The sequence below is a fragment of the Phocoena phocoena genome, chromosome 16, assembly GCF_963924675.1.
Source record: "Phocoena phocoena chromosome 16, mPhoPho1.1, whole genome shotgun sequence".
In the NCBI taxonomy this organism is placed as follows: domain Eukaryota; kingdom Metazoa; phylum Chordata; class Mammalia; order Artiodactyla; family Phocoenidae; genus Phocoena; species Phocoena phocoena.
The window spans coordinates 25,438,875-25,451,918 of record NC_089234.1 but is presented as its reverse complement, the minus strand read 5'-3'; positions in this window follow the sequence as shown (position 1 = coordinate 25,451,918).

Sequence of the window (13,044 nt, the reverse complement as noted above, 5' to 3'; positions counted from 1 at the left end):
ATGTTAGTAAAATGAGAATTAAAAGTCACATGAATCCCACCAACATAACTTGTGTTTCGTGGTTTTTGCTGCTTTAACTGAGAGAAGCACTGTTTTGGTTCAGTGAGACAGGTGTACCCCCAAGTCATTCAGAAACCATATGTTGTCTGTTTCCTGCATCCACATTTAGTTTCGTTTAATGTTATTTTGTTTGTTTGTTTTTTCCCTGCCAAGGCCTTCGGGCAGTCTGCAGACTGTCTGGTCTGAAACACATAATGCACTAAGTGGACAGTTCATGGCAGGAAGTGGGGAAATCAAATCAATCAAATGATGAAAGACAGTGTATTCTGTACCTGGATAATAATTTTTTTTGAATTTTATATTTTTTTAAACAGCAGGTTCTTATTATCTATTTTATGCATATTAGTGTATACATGTCAATCCCAATCTCCCAGTTCATCCCACCACCACCACCACCCCCTGCTTTCCCCCCTTGGTGTCTATACATTTGTTCTCTACATGTCTCTATTTCTGCCTTGCAAACCGGTTCATCTGTAGCATTTTTCTAGATTCCTCATATATACGTTAACATACAATATTTGTTTTTCTCTTTCTGACTTACTTCACTCTGTATGACAGTCTCTAAGTCCGTCCACATCTCTACAAATGACCTAATTTCGTTCCTTTTTATGGCTGAGTAATATTCCACTATGTATGTACCACATCTTCTTTATGCATTTGTCTGTTGATGGGCATTTAGGTGGCTTCCATGTCCTGGCTATTGTAAATATTGCTGCATTGAACATTGGGGTGCATGTGTCTTTTTGAATTATGGTTTTCTCTGGGTATATGCCCAGTAGTGGGATTGCTGGGTCATATGGTAATTCTGTTTTTAGTTTTTTAAGCAACTTCCATACTGTTCTCCAGAGTGGCTGTATCCATTAACATTCCCACCAACAGTGCAAGAGGGTTCCCTTTTCTCCACACCATCTCCAGCATTTGTTGTTTGTAGATTTGCTGGTGATGCCCATTCTGACTGGTGTGAGGTGATACCTCATTGTAGTTTTGATTTGCATTTCTCTAATAACTAGTCATGTTGAGCAGCTTTTCATGTGTTTCTTTGCCATCTGTATGTCTTCTTTGGAGAAGTGTCTATTTAGGTCTTCTGCCCATTTTCTGACTGAGTTGTTTTTTTAATATTGAGCTGCATGACCTGTTTATGTATTTTGGAGATTAATCCTTTGTCCGTTGATTCATTTGCAAATATTTTCTCCCATTCTGAGGGTTGTCTTTTCAGCTTGTTTATAGTTTCCTTTGCTGTGCAAAAGCTTTTAAGTTTCATTAGGTCCCATTTGTTTATTTTTGTTTTTATTTCCATTACTCTAGGAGGTGTGTCCAAAAAAGATCTTATTGTGATTTGTGTCAAAGAGTGTTCTTCCTATGTTTTCCTCTAAGAGTTTTATAGTGTCTGGTCTTACATTTAGGTCTCTAATCCATTTTGAGTTTATTTTTGTGTATGGTGTTAGGGAGTGTTCTAATTCCATTCTTTTACATGTAGCTGTCCAGTTTTCCCAGCACCACTTATTGAAGAGACTGTCTTTTCTCCATTGTATATCCTTGCCTCCTTTGTCATAGATTAGTTGACCATAGGTGCATGGGTTTATCTCTGGTCTTTCTATCCTGTTCCACTGATCTATCTTTCTGTTTTTGTGCCAGGACCATATCGTCTTGATTACTGTGGCTTCGTAGTATAGTCTGAACTCAGGAAGTCTGATTCCTCCAGCTCCATTTTTTCCCCTCAAGATTGCTTTAGCTATTTGGGGTCTTTTGTGTCTCCATACAAATTTTAAGATTTTTTGTTCTAGTTTTGTAAAAAATGCCATTGGTAATTTGATAGGGATTGCATTGAATCTGTAGATTGCTTTGGGTAGTATAGTCATTTTCACAATATTGATTCTTCCAATCCAAGAACATGGTATATCTCTCCATCTGTTTCTGTCATTTTGATTTCTTTCATCAGTGTCTTGTAGTTTTCTGAGTACAGGTCTTTGACCTCCTTAGGTAGGTTTCTTCCTAGGCATTTTATTCTTTTTGTTGCAATGGTGAATGGGGTTGTTCCCTTAATTTCTCTTTCTGATCTTTCATTGTTAGTGTATAGGAATGCAAGAGATTTCTGTGCATTAGTTTTGTATCCTGCAACTTTACCAAATTCATTGATTAACTCTACTAGTTTTTTGGTGGCATCTTTAGGATTATCTATGTATAGTATCATATCATCTGCAAACAGTGACAGTTTTATGTCTTCTTTTCCAATTTGTATTCCTTTTATTTCTTTTTCTTCTCTGATTGCCATGGCTAGGACTTCCAAAACTATGTTGAATAACAATGGCGAGAGCAGACATCCTTGTCTTGTTCCTGATCTTAGAGGAAATGCTTTCAGTTTTTCACCATTGAGAATGATGTTGGCTGTGGATTTGTCGTATATGGCCTTTATTGTGTTGAGGTAGGTTCCCTCTATGCCCACTTTCTGGAGAGTTTTTAATCACAAATAGGTGTTGAATTTTGTCAAAAGCTTTTTCTGCATCTATTGAGATGATCATATGGTTTTTATTCTTCAATTTGTTAATATGGTGTATCACGTTGATTGATTTGCATGTATTGAAGAAGCCTTGCATCCCTGGGGTAAATCCCACTTGATCGTGGTGTATGATTCTTTTAATGTGATGTTGGATTCTGTTTGCTAGTATTTTGTTGAGGATTTTTGCATCTATATTCATCAGTGATATTGGTCTGTAATTTTCTTTTTTTTTTTGTAGTATCTTTGTCTGGTTTTGGTGTCAGGATGATGGCGGCCTCGTAGAATGAGTGTGGGATTGTTCTTTCCTCTTAAATTTTTTGGAAGGGTTTGAGAAGGATGGGTGTTAGCTCTTCTCTAAATGTTTGATAGAATTCACCTGTAAAGCCATCTGGACCTGGACTTTTGTTTGTTGGAATATTTTTAATCACAGTTTCAATTTCATTACTTGTGATTGGTCTGTTCATATTTTCTATTTCTTCCTGGTTCAGTCTTGGAAGGTTATACCTTTCTAAGAATTTGTCCATTTCTTCCAGGTTGTCCATTTTATTGGCATAGAGTTGCTTGTAGTAATCTCTTATAATGCTTTGTATTTCTGCAGTGTCCATTGTAACTTCTTCTTTTTCTTTTCTAATTTTATTGATTTGAGTCTTCTCCCTCTTTTTCTTGATGAGTCTGGCTAAACGTTTATCAATTTTGTTTATCTTCTCAAAGAACCAGCTTCTAGTTTTATTGATCTTTGCTATTGTTTTCTTTGTTTCTATTTCATTTATTTCTGCTCTGACCATTATGATTTCTTTCCTTCTAGTAACTTTGGGTTTTGTTTGTTTTTCTTTCTCTAGTTCCTTTAGGTGTAAGGTTAGATTATTTATCTGAGAGCTTTCTTGTTTCTATAAACTTCCCGCTTAGAACTGCTTTTGCTGCATCTCATAGGTTTTGGATCATCGTGTTTTCGTTGTCATTTGTCTCTAGGTATTTTTTGATTTCCGCTCTGATTTCTTCAGTGATCTCATGGTTATTTAGTAACGTATTGTTTAGCCTCCATGTGTTTGTGTTTTTTACGGGGTTTTTTCCCCATAATTTATTTCTAATCTCATAGCATTGTGGTCAGAAAAGATGCTTAATATGATTTCAATTTTCTTAAATTTACCGAGGCTTGATTTGGGACCCAAGATGTGATCTATCTGGGAGAATGTTCCATGTGCACTTGAGAAGAAAGTGTAATCTGCTGTTTTTGGATGGAATGTCCTATAAATATCAATTAAATCTATCTGGTCTATTGTGTCATTTAAAGATTGTGTTTCCTTACTAATTTTCTGTCTGGATGATCTGTCCATTAAGTGAGGTGATAAAGTCCCCCACTATTATTGTGTTACTGTTGGTTTCCTCTTTTATATTTATAATTGTTATATCTTCTTCTTGGATTGATCCCTTGATCATTATGTAGTGACCTTCCTTGTCTCTTGTAAACAGTCTTTATTTTAAAGTCTATCTGATATGAGTATTGCTACTCCAGCTTTCTTTGATTTCCATTTGCATGGAATATCTTTTTCCATCCCCTCACTTTCAGTCTGTATGTGTCCCTAGGTCTGAAGTGGGTCTCTTGTAGACAGCATATATATGTGTCTTGTTTTTGTATCCATTCAGCAAGCCTGTGTCTTTTGGTTGGAGCATTTAATCCATTCACATTTAAGGTAATTATCAATAGGCATGTTCCTATTACCATTTTCTTAATTGTTTTGGGTTTGTTTTTGTAGGTCCTTTTCTTTTCTTGTGTTTTGCACTTAGAGAAGATCCTTTAGCATTTGTTGTAGAGCTGGTTTGGTGGTGCTAAATTCTCTTAGCTTTTTCTTGTCTGTAAACCTTTTGATTTCTCCATCGAATCTGAATGAGATCCTTGCCAGGTAGAGTCACCTTGGTTGTAGTTTCTTCCCTTTCATCACTTTAAATATATCATGCCACTCCCTTCTGGCTTGTAGAGTTTCTGCTGAGAAATCAGCTGTTAACCTTATGGGAGTTCCCTTGTATGTTATTTGTGGTTTTTCTCTTGTTGCTTTTAATAATTTTTCTTTGTCTTTGATTTTTGTCAATTTGATTTCTGTGTGTCTCGGTGTGTTTCTCCTTAGGTTTATCCTGCCTGGGACTCTCTGTGCTTCCTGGACTTGGGTGGCTTTTTCCTTTCCCATGTTAGGGAAGTTTTCAACTATAATCCCGTCAAATATTTTCTCTGGTCCTTCCTCTCTCTCTTCTCCTTCTGGGACCCACTATAATGTGAATGCTGTTGCATTTAATGTTGTCCCAGAGGTCTCTTAGGCTGTCTTCATTTCTTTTCATTCTTTTTTCTTTATCCTGTTCCACAGCAGTGAATTCCACCATTCTGTCTTCCAGGTCTCTTATCCATTCTTCTGCCTCAATTATTCTGCTATTGATTCCTCCTAGTGTATTTTTCATTTCAGTTACTGTATTGTTCACCTCTATTTGTTTGTTCTTTAATTCTTATAGGTCTTTGTTAAACATTTCTTGTATCTTCTCCATCTTTGCCTCCATTCTTTTTCCAAGGTCCTGGATCATCTTCACTATCATTATTCTGAATTCTTTTTCTGAAAGGTTGCCTATTTCCACTTCATTTAGTTGTTTTTCAGGGGTTTTATCTTGTTCCTTCATCTGGTACATAGCTCTCTGCCTTGTCATCTTGTCTCTCTTTCTGTGAATGTGGTTTTTGTTCCACAGGCTGTAGGGTTGTAGTTCTTGCTTCTGCTGTCTGCCCTCTGGTGGATGAGGCTATCTAAGAGGCTTGTGCAAGCTTCCTGATGGGAGGGACTGATAGTGGGTAGAGCTGGGTGTTGCTCTGGTGGGCAGAGCTCAGTAAAACTTTAATCCACTTGTTTGCTGATGGGTAGGGCTGAGTTCCTTCTCTGTTGGTTGTTTGGCCTGAGGTGACCCAGCACTGGAGGCTACAGGTGCTTTGGTGGGGCTAATGGCAGACTCAGGGAGGGCTTATGCCAAGGAGCACCTCCCAGAACTTCTGCCACCAGTGTCCCTCTCCCCACAGTGAGCCACAGCTTCCCCCTGCCTCTGCAGGAAACCCTCCAACACTAGCAGGTAGGTCTGGCTCCATCTCCTATGGGGTCACAGCTCCTCCCTGGGTCCTCATGCGCACACCACTCTGTGCTTGCCCTGCAAGAGTGGAGTCTCTGTTTTCCCCAGTCCCGTTGAAGTCCTGCAATCAAATCCTGCCAGCCTTCAACGTCTGATTCTCTGAGACTTCCTCCTCCTGTTGCCGGACCCCCAGGTTGGGAAGCCTGACATGGGGCTCAGAACCTTCACTCCAGTAGTGGGTGGACTTCCGTGGTATAATTGTTCTCCAGTTTGTGAGTCACCCACCCAGCAGTCATGGGATTTGATTTTATTGTGATTGCGCCCCTCCTACCGTCTCATTGCAGTCTCTCCTTTGTCTTTGGATGTGGGATATCTTTCTTGGTGAGTTCCAGTGTCTACCTGTCGATGATTGCCCAGCAGTTAGTTGTGATTCCGTTGCTCTCATAAGAGGAAGTGAGCACACATCCTTCTACTCTGCCACCTTGAACCAATCGCGTTCTGGATAATAATTTAACTAGCTTAACTTGGTGAAGATTTCTGAGAATGAACTGGCAGAAGTCACATGATAAAAAGTTCTTCAAAATGATAAGAATCTTTTCCTTCTTTGAAAATGAGGCTATACTTTTGCAGAACCCAGATGTCTAGGTAGAACATGGGCAGCAGTAATAGAATTTTCCTCTACTATAATGATTCTTAACCTTTTTTGGGATTCAACACCCCTTGGAGAAAGCTATGGATCCTCTTCCCAAAAAAGAATGCACACACAAAACTGTAAAGATCAAGGGGCTTGTGACTCCTTTAGGACTATCTACTTGGGGTATCCAGGAGTCCATGGACGCCAAGTTGAGATTCCCTAATGCCATCCCAGGTTCCAGGATGGAGACTGCAAATGAGGGGCTATATGGATGCAATTCACAGCTGGTGCTAGTGGCTGAAGCTGGAGCTTGCTGAATCCCGAACAATACTGTCATTCTTAGTCCATCTGGCTAAGGGCGGTTTCATGCCACTTGAAGATACATTAGTGGTACTGCTAGTGAAAAACATTAGTGGTACTGCTAGTGAAAAAGATGTTAGTTGCACATTAACTATGAGAGTTGTGTAGTAATCAAAACATCTTTCAGGGCCTATTAAGGAACAACAGTCTCATCAGTACACGGGTTTGTAATGTAGGTGTTGGTTGCCGCTTCTAAGAATAGTACTAGATGGTTAATAGATCCTTCTCTATGCAAGACCAGAGTCCTTTCATTAATTTATATAATTTCTGGCTCTGACTCATTTGTATCTCCTATTTTCAATGAGTCACCACTAATTGCCATGAGCTCGTTTATAAAAGAAAGACATTAAAAGCATATTATGGGGGACTTCTCTGGTGGCGCAGTGGTTAAGAATCCGCCTGCCAGTGTAGGGGACATAGGTTCAAGCCCTGGTCCGGGAAGATCCCACATGCCACAGAGCAACTAAGCCCGTGTGCCACAACTACTGAGCCTGCACTCTAGAGCCCGCGAGTCACAACTACTGAGCCCTCGTGCCACAACTAGTGAAGCTCGCGCACCTAGAGCCTGTGCTCCGCAACAAGGGAAGCCACGACAATGAGAAGCCCGCGCACTGCAACGAAGAGTAGCCCCTGCTCGCCGTAACTAGAGAAAGCCCGCCCGCAGCAACAAAGACCCAACGCAGCCCCCAAAAAAGTGTATTTGTAAAAAAAGAGAGAAAGAATGGCAGAAGTAACACTGTGATTTAAAGGAAAAAAAGCATATTATGGAGTTGATAAATTATTAAATCAGAACAATTATAGTAACAGGGAAAAATGGTGTTCAGACTCGTAAGTCAGGGAGGAGAAGGAAAGGGGAGCATCAACATCAACTGTTATGATGGAACAGGACAAGAAAGTGAGTCTGTGAGATTGTGGGGAAGCCTGTCCACAAAGCACATTAATGATATCCAATATGACTTTCAGAGTCACTAGGCAATGTGATCCTCTGCATCCTGAGATGTATTAATAACAGCTATTATTTATTCAGTACATACTTACTATATGCCAGCCACTGTACTAGGCAGTAAACATAGAATGATCTCATTTAAGCCTCACAACCCTCGTTAGGTGTAGTATTTGTATACCCATTTGACAAATGAAGGAATAGATCCTTGGAATGACAAGGTTAAAACCCTTGTCTGATGCCACATAGTGAGTAACAGAGCTTGGAATTGAACCCTGGTCTTCTGACGCTACAATGCTTGCTTTTCTTTCCTTCGTTGTCTTTCTATGTAAAAGAAAGTCCACTCACTTGAGGGAATAAAAATCTTTCTTTTTATCTTCTTTTTCACCCCTTCCTCCCCAGGTTTCACTTAAGGTTTCTCTGCCCCAGAAATCCTTAGCAACACCAAGTCTCAAAGGCAAACCGCTACACTTTGCAGACTTCCTGAGCCTACTGCCTTCCTGTATTGCAGTAAGATGGTGGCAGACCAAAACTGGGCTCTGGGCCCATCCAATCATGAGTCTCCCCTTGCTCCTGCTAAAAGTTATATAGAATTGGGGGCTATTTACCTATTTTTTAAAAAGGAGTTTTAAAAAATAATTTAAAGGACTTCTGTAGCTCGGTATCAAAGAGCCTGGAAATAAGGGAATATTAGAGAAGGGACCACTCCTCAAGGGGTAATAAATCCAGGATACTTATAATTCATTCTACTGTACTGGCTAAAGATGGGGGCAAGATTTGAACCATAGTCTGGAAGCTAGAGTCCAAATTTTACTTCCAGAGATAATGCAAATTACACAAAGTCCTGGGGATGAACTTTTAGAACTTACCTGTGAACATAAGCAGGGAGCCCAGAACCACCATTCATGGATCTAAAGGCAAACATGAGACAGTTTTTGAAATGTATTTAAAATCCATCAGAACTGGAAGCACACTGGTAGTTGCTAGGGCTGGAGAAAAGGGGTATAGGGATGGGGTTTTACTGTGGAATGATGGAAATGTTTTGAAACTAGATAGAGGTGGTAGCTACACAACACTGCGAATGTACTAAATGCCACTGAATTATTCACTTTAAAATGATTAACTTTATGTCATGTAAATTCCCCTCAATTTTAAAAATCCATTGATAGACGATTTATGAAACTATCAGAAAAATATAATTATGAAGTCTACCATACCTTCTGCTCCAGCTGAGACCATTATGTACAGCCACCTGGGTCAAACCAGTTAGAAGCAATTCCATTAGGAACACATAAGCCAGATCTAATAAGAGTAGTATTGATTTCAAAACAGAGCCTGGAGAAAAAGCCAGAAATCTCCCTGGATGTAAACGAAAGAAAGAATAGCTAGAAATGTTGCTTGCTTATGAGTGGTGATCACTGATTTTCAACTAGCTTTATTTTTATTATTATATCGTCAGAAATCTCTAAGTTGCTTTTAAGCAACATCTAAATCATGAGAATACATTTTGTTTCTTAGAACCAAATAAATTGGCATACCTGAAAGCACAGTACTAATTTAAAATGGAAATAACTGAGGGGAGCTTTGCAGGATCTTAAAACAGAGCTCCTATGTGAAATTTTATTTTTCTTTAGAGACAATACATTACTGGCTCTGCTGCATATTCAGATTTAATGTACAGGTTAGATTGATGTCACCCATGCCTTTGCTATTTTCCAATATCTCACACGGCTACGCCATTTGCAAATGGGGTGAGTGCTCGTGAATCCAGCCAAACAAAGGACTGTTTTTATTACATTACCAACCCCTGCCACATACACTTAAAGGGAGAAAGGAATGGTTACTATGTAGATCAGAAGGCTTCTCTACTCCTCTGTCCATCTCCTAGAAGATGACTTGGTTGCCCTCATGTTTTATGCTATTTCACAAGCTTACTAGGTGGGGGTGGGGATGAACTAAGATTTATATATTCTTTGTTTCAATCCCTTGAAATATACACACACATCCACACACACCAGGATTGTCATAAAACAGTGAGTCACACGACAGATATTTGAAGAATTATGTTTCTACAGTGCTTCAGTGATTCTGAATAAAACAAAATAGAGAAAGCTCAGGCTACAAAGAAAAATGAAGATTGATCTTGGAAGGGTCTCCAGGCTCCCTTCCTCCTTGATTAATTACTGTAGATCACCACATGGCTACTCTCTCCCCTGATGAGACAAGTGGTCTCTGTTCTGAGACATTGCATCCCAGTTTTATCACGTTCTCCTAGGGGTTAGAGAATGCTCAGCAGAGTGTAACCAAAATCATTAATATGAGGGCTGGAATTTTGGAATACAATCAGTAGCAGGTCTAGCTAATTGCTGATTATTACGCAGGGCAAAAAAAGCATTTTTCCTTAGAAGGCCTTATTAAAACAAATTGAACTCAGATTTATCTGCTATGCCATAAGTGTGAATAAATGAAAGGGGTAACTTCCATCTCCCATGATTTCCTGGCATAAGGACTCATACATGACATACAGAATTCTTGATGTCCTTTAGGGCTAGACAATCTTTTATCTTTATCTTAAGCCAGATGTAAGCTCAGCAAAAGGAACTCCTTTCTGGCAACTGAAATTGTCCACGGACTGACCTAGTCTGTGAAGTAGAAACAGCAGAGGTAAGATTAGAATTAAAGTGAAAGCAGAATTCAAGTCCAACCTCAGAGCCTGTATCCCCACCCCTCGTCCAGTAATTAATAGAAGGAAGTGAATAGAGAAAATATGTAAGAAAGAAAAAAGGGGGAAAAAGATAGTTTAACATCAATCTTTTAATAATAATGGACCTACTTATTCATTAGAAGCTAACTCAGCAAAGTAATCTAAGAAGTGACTATATAGGGACCATATTTGAATTTGAAAATAGACTATATGCCAGCCACTGTTCTGAGTGCCTTAATTCTCATAAGTCTTTGAGTTAGGTACCAAGTCCCAGTTTACAGATATGGAAAACTAAAGCTCAGAGAAGTTATATAACATGTTCAAGATCACACAGCTTGAAAATAGCAAAGCTAGAAGTCAAAGTTGTGAGTCTGGCTTCACAATTCATGTCCTTAACCAGTGTGCAATACTGCCTCTGTGTCTTTCGGGGGGTAAAATCTGTTCCGGGCAAATACTGTCTTCTTCATCTTCTGATTTAAAATGTTATTTAACCAGATTTTCTTTTGGGAGAACACTTTCTTAGAAACAGAAGAAAAAAACTTTTCTCATTTAAATGAAAATAGTGTCACAATTATAACCTCTGTAAAACAATAGACACCAACAAACTGAAATCAAAATTCAGTAAAGATCAAACCATAATATCCATTCTATGTAAGTAAATACTTGGCAAGCTTTCAGAAGATCAATATGGCATTTCATTTATGCATGGACTATTAATGTCAATAGATAATAAAATTTAGATTTCATCAGTCCAGTTTTGAAGAGAGGCCAAAAATAAAACTCATGTACACAACAACAACATTGAAAAAGGTTAAAAATGAAGACCTACCCTTTGGTCATGATCTGCTGAAGACAGCAAAGATAAACATTCGGAACCAGCATCTGAATGAATCTTCTCTACCGCTAGGGCTTTCCAAGATAACGAAATACACCACAGATGCTGCAGCTATTAGAACTTGAAAGGGAAAAAAAAATTTTAGTCACACATGTATCTAATAAGCAATTATGACCTGGTCATCCTACAAGAATATTCATCTAGGATTGAACCACTGAGATTATACTTTGGGTAGACTGAATAGGACAAGTAAACTGGTCAATGGCATTACTTTCAAGAATTCAAAGCCGAAGTTGCTGTAGGAGAGTCACTGTGTGAGTGTGTGCAAGGTCTGTGTCAACTTTGAGTCCAGAGGAGAGATTGTCAGAAACTAGGTAAGAATGTATTTCACTCAATCAGGAAGGAAGGGCAATGCAGTGGAAGCAGAGGGGAAGCTCAGTGAAGCCCAAGGTCAGAGGAAATGACGATACCAGAGAGAAAAGATTGGGATGGCATTCAGGGAGGAACTGAGAAACCTGCCAAGCGCACATTCTGCTGAACTACTATTACCACAGCCCAGCCCTCTGGGCATCTTTGCTCAGAGAGGGTTTAAACAAAAGCAGAGGGACCTGCAAGATGTACCAACCAAACAAATCTTTCTCTAGCCATTGAAGTTAGGCTCTGGAGTCTGCACTTCATATCGTCTCACTTGTGCAGATTTGGGTATTTAGTTCTGTTCCTGCTTATGTTCCTAGCAAAAATCCCTCTTGAAAAAAATTTGATCTTAACTAAAGTAAATGCATGCTGCTGGTGATGGCAGTAAGGCTAACTCAAGGCGAGACAGGGCATTTGTCTGTTCTTGCTTGTGCTTTTTCCCTCATCTAAGTCTTTGACCCTCTGGTTATTTGAAGACAACTATCACGTATTGCCTCTCACTGCTGTTTTTTGCTTCTCCAACATAGAAGCAATTGCTCAATGCTTGCTCTTTTTTTGTTCCTGAGTCTCTCCCTCTGACTGTTCCCTATCCCACTGCCTTCCCATCTGTCAGTATCCTTGAGGTATGCTACCCAGAACTGGATACAAGATGCATTGGAGATTAAAAGTATCAACTCCCTTGATCTAAGACTGTACTTCTGTTGATGTAGCCAAGGTCACATTGGCTTTGGAAGTACAGATTTTTAAACCAGTCGATCATCATTCTTACTTAGTTTATGCTAAGTAAATTTATGTAGTTTATGCCACAATGTGATTTATGGTGAATGCCTATTTTTGTACACCTGGGGCTCTGGGACATGCCATATCAGTTTGACTACTGGGAGGGTGCTGGGGTATCAATGCTGCATGCCTATGTGACTGACTCCAATAAAAACTCTGGACTCTAGGGCTCAGGTGAGCTTCCCTGGTTGGCAACACTTCACACATGTCACACATCACTGTTGGGAGAATTAAACACTCTCCCTGCATCTGCACCGCGAGAGGACAAATGGCAGCTCGTGCCTGGTTTCTCCTGGACTCTACCCTATACATCTTTTCCCATTGCTGATTTTAATCTGTATTCTTCCACGGTAATAAACTATAACCAAGAGTATAATAGCTTTCTGGGTCCCATGAGTCCTTCTTGTGAACCATTAAACCTGAGAGTGGTCTTGGGGATCCCCAACACAGATGTTAACATGGGACAAGAATAAAAATAGTAAGCAATTTGTGCAAGAAACATTTAAGAGGCAGTGAGCTCCATAGTTGCTATTCTGTCCATTGTCAAATAAAGGCATCTAGTATAACCAGTGAAGGTAAAGATGTTTATAAAATATCTATTTTGATGGCATAGTTTAACTTTGATTTGGCTGTGTTGTCTCTTAAAGAGTTTTGGTTATTTTTTAAAATTCCACAATAAACACAAACATTTCAAAATAGGTTAAAATAAATTTTTATTTAA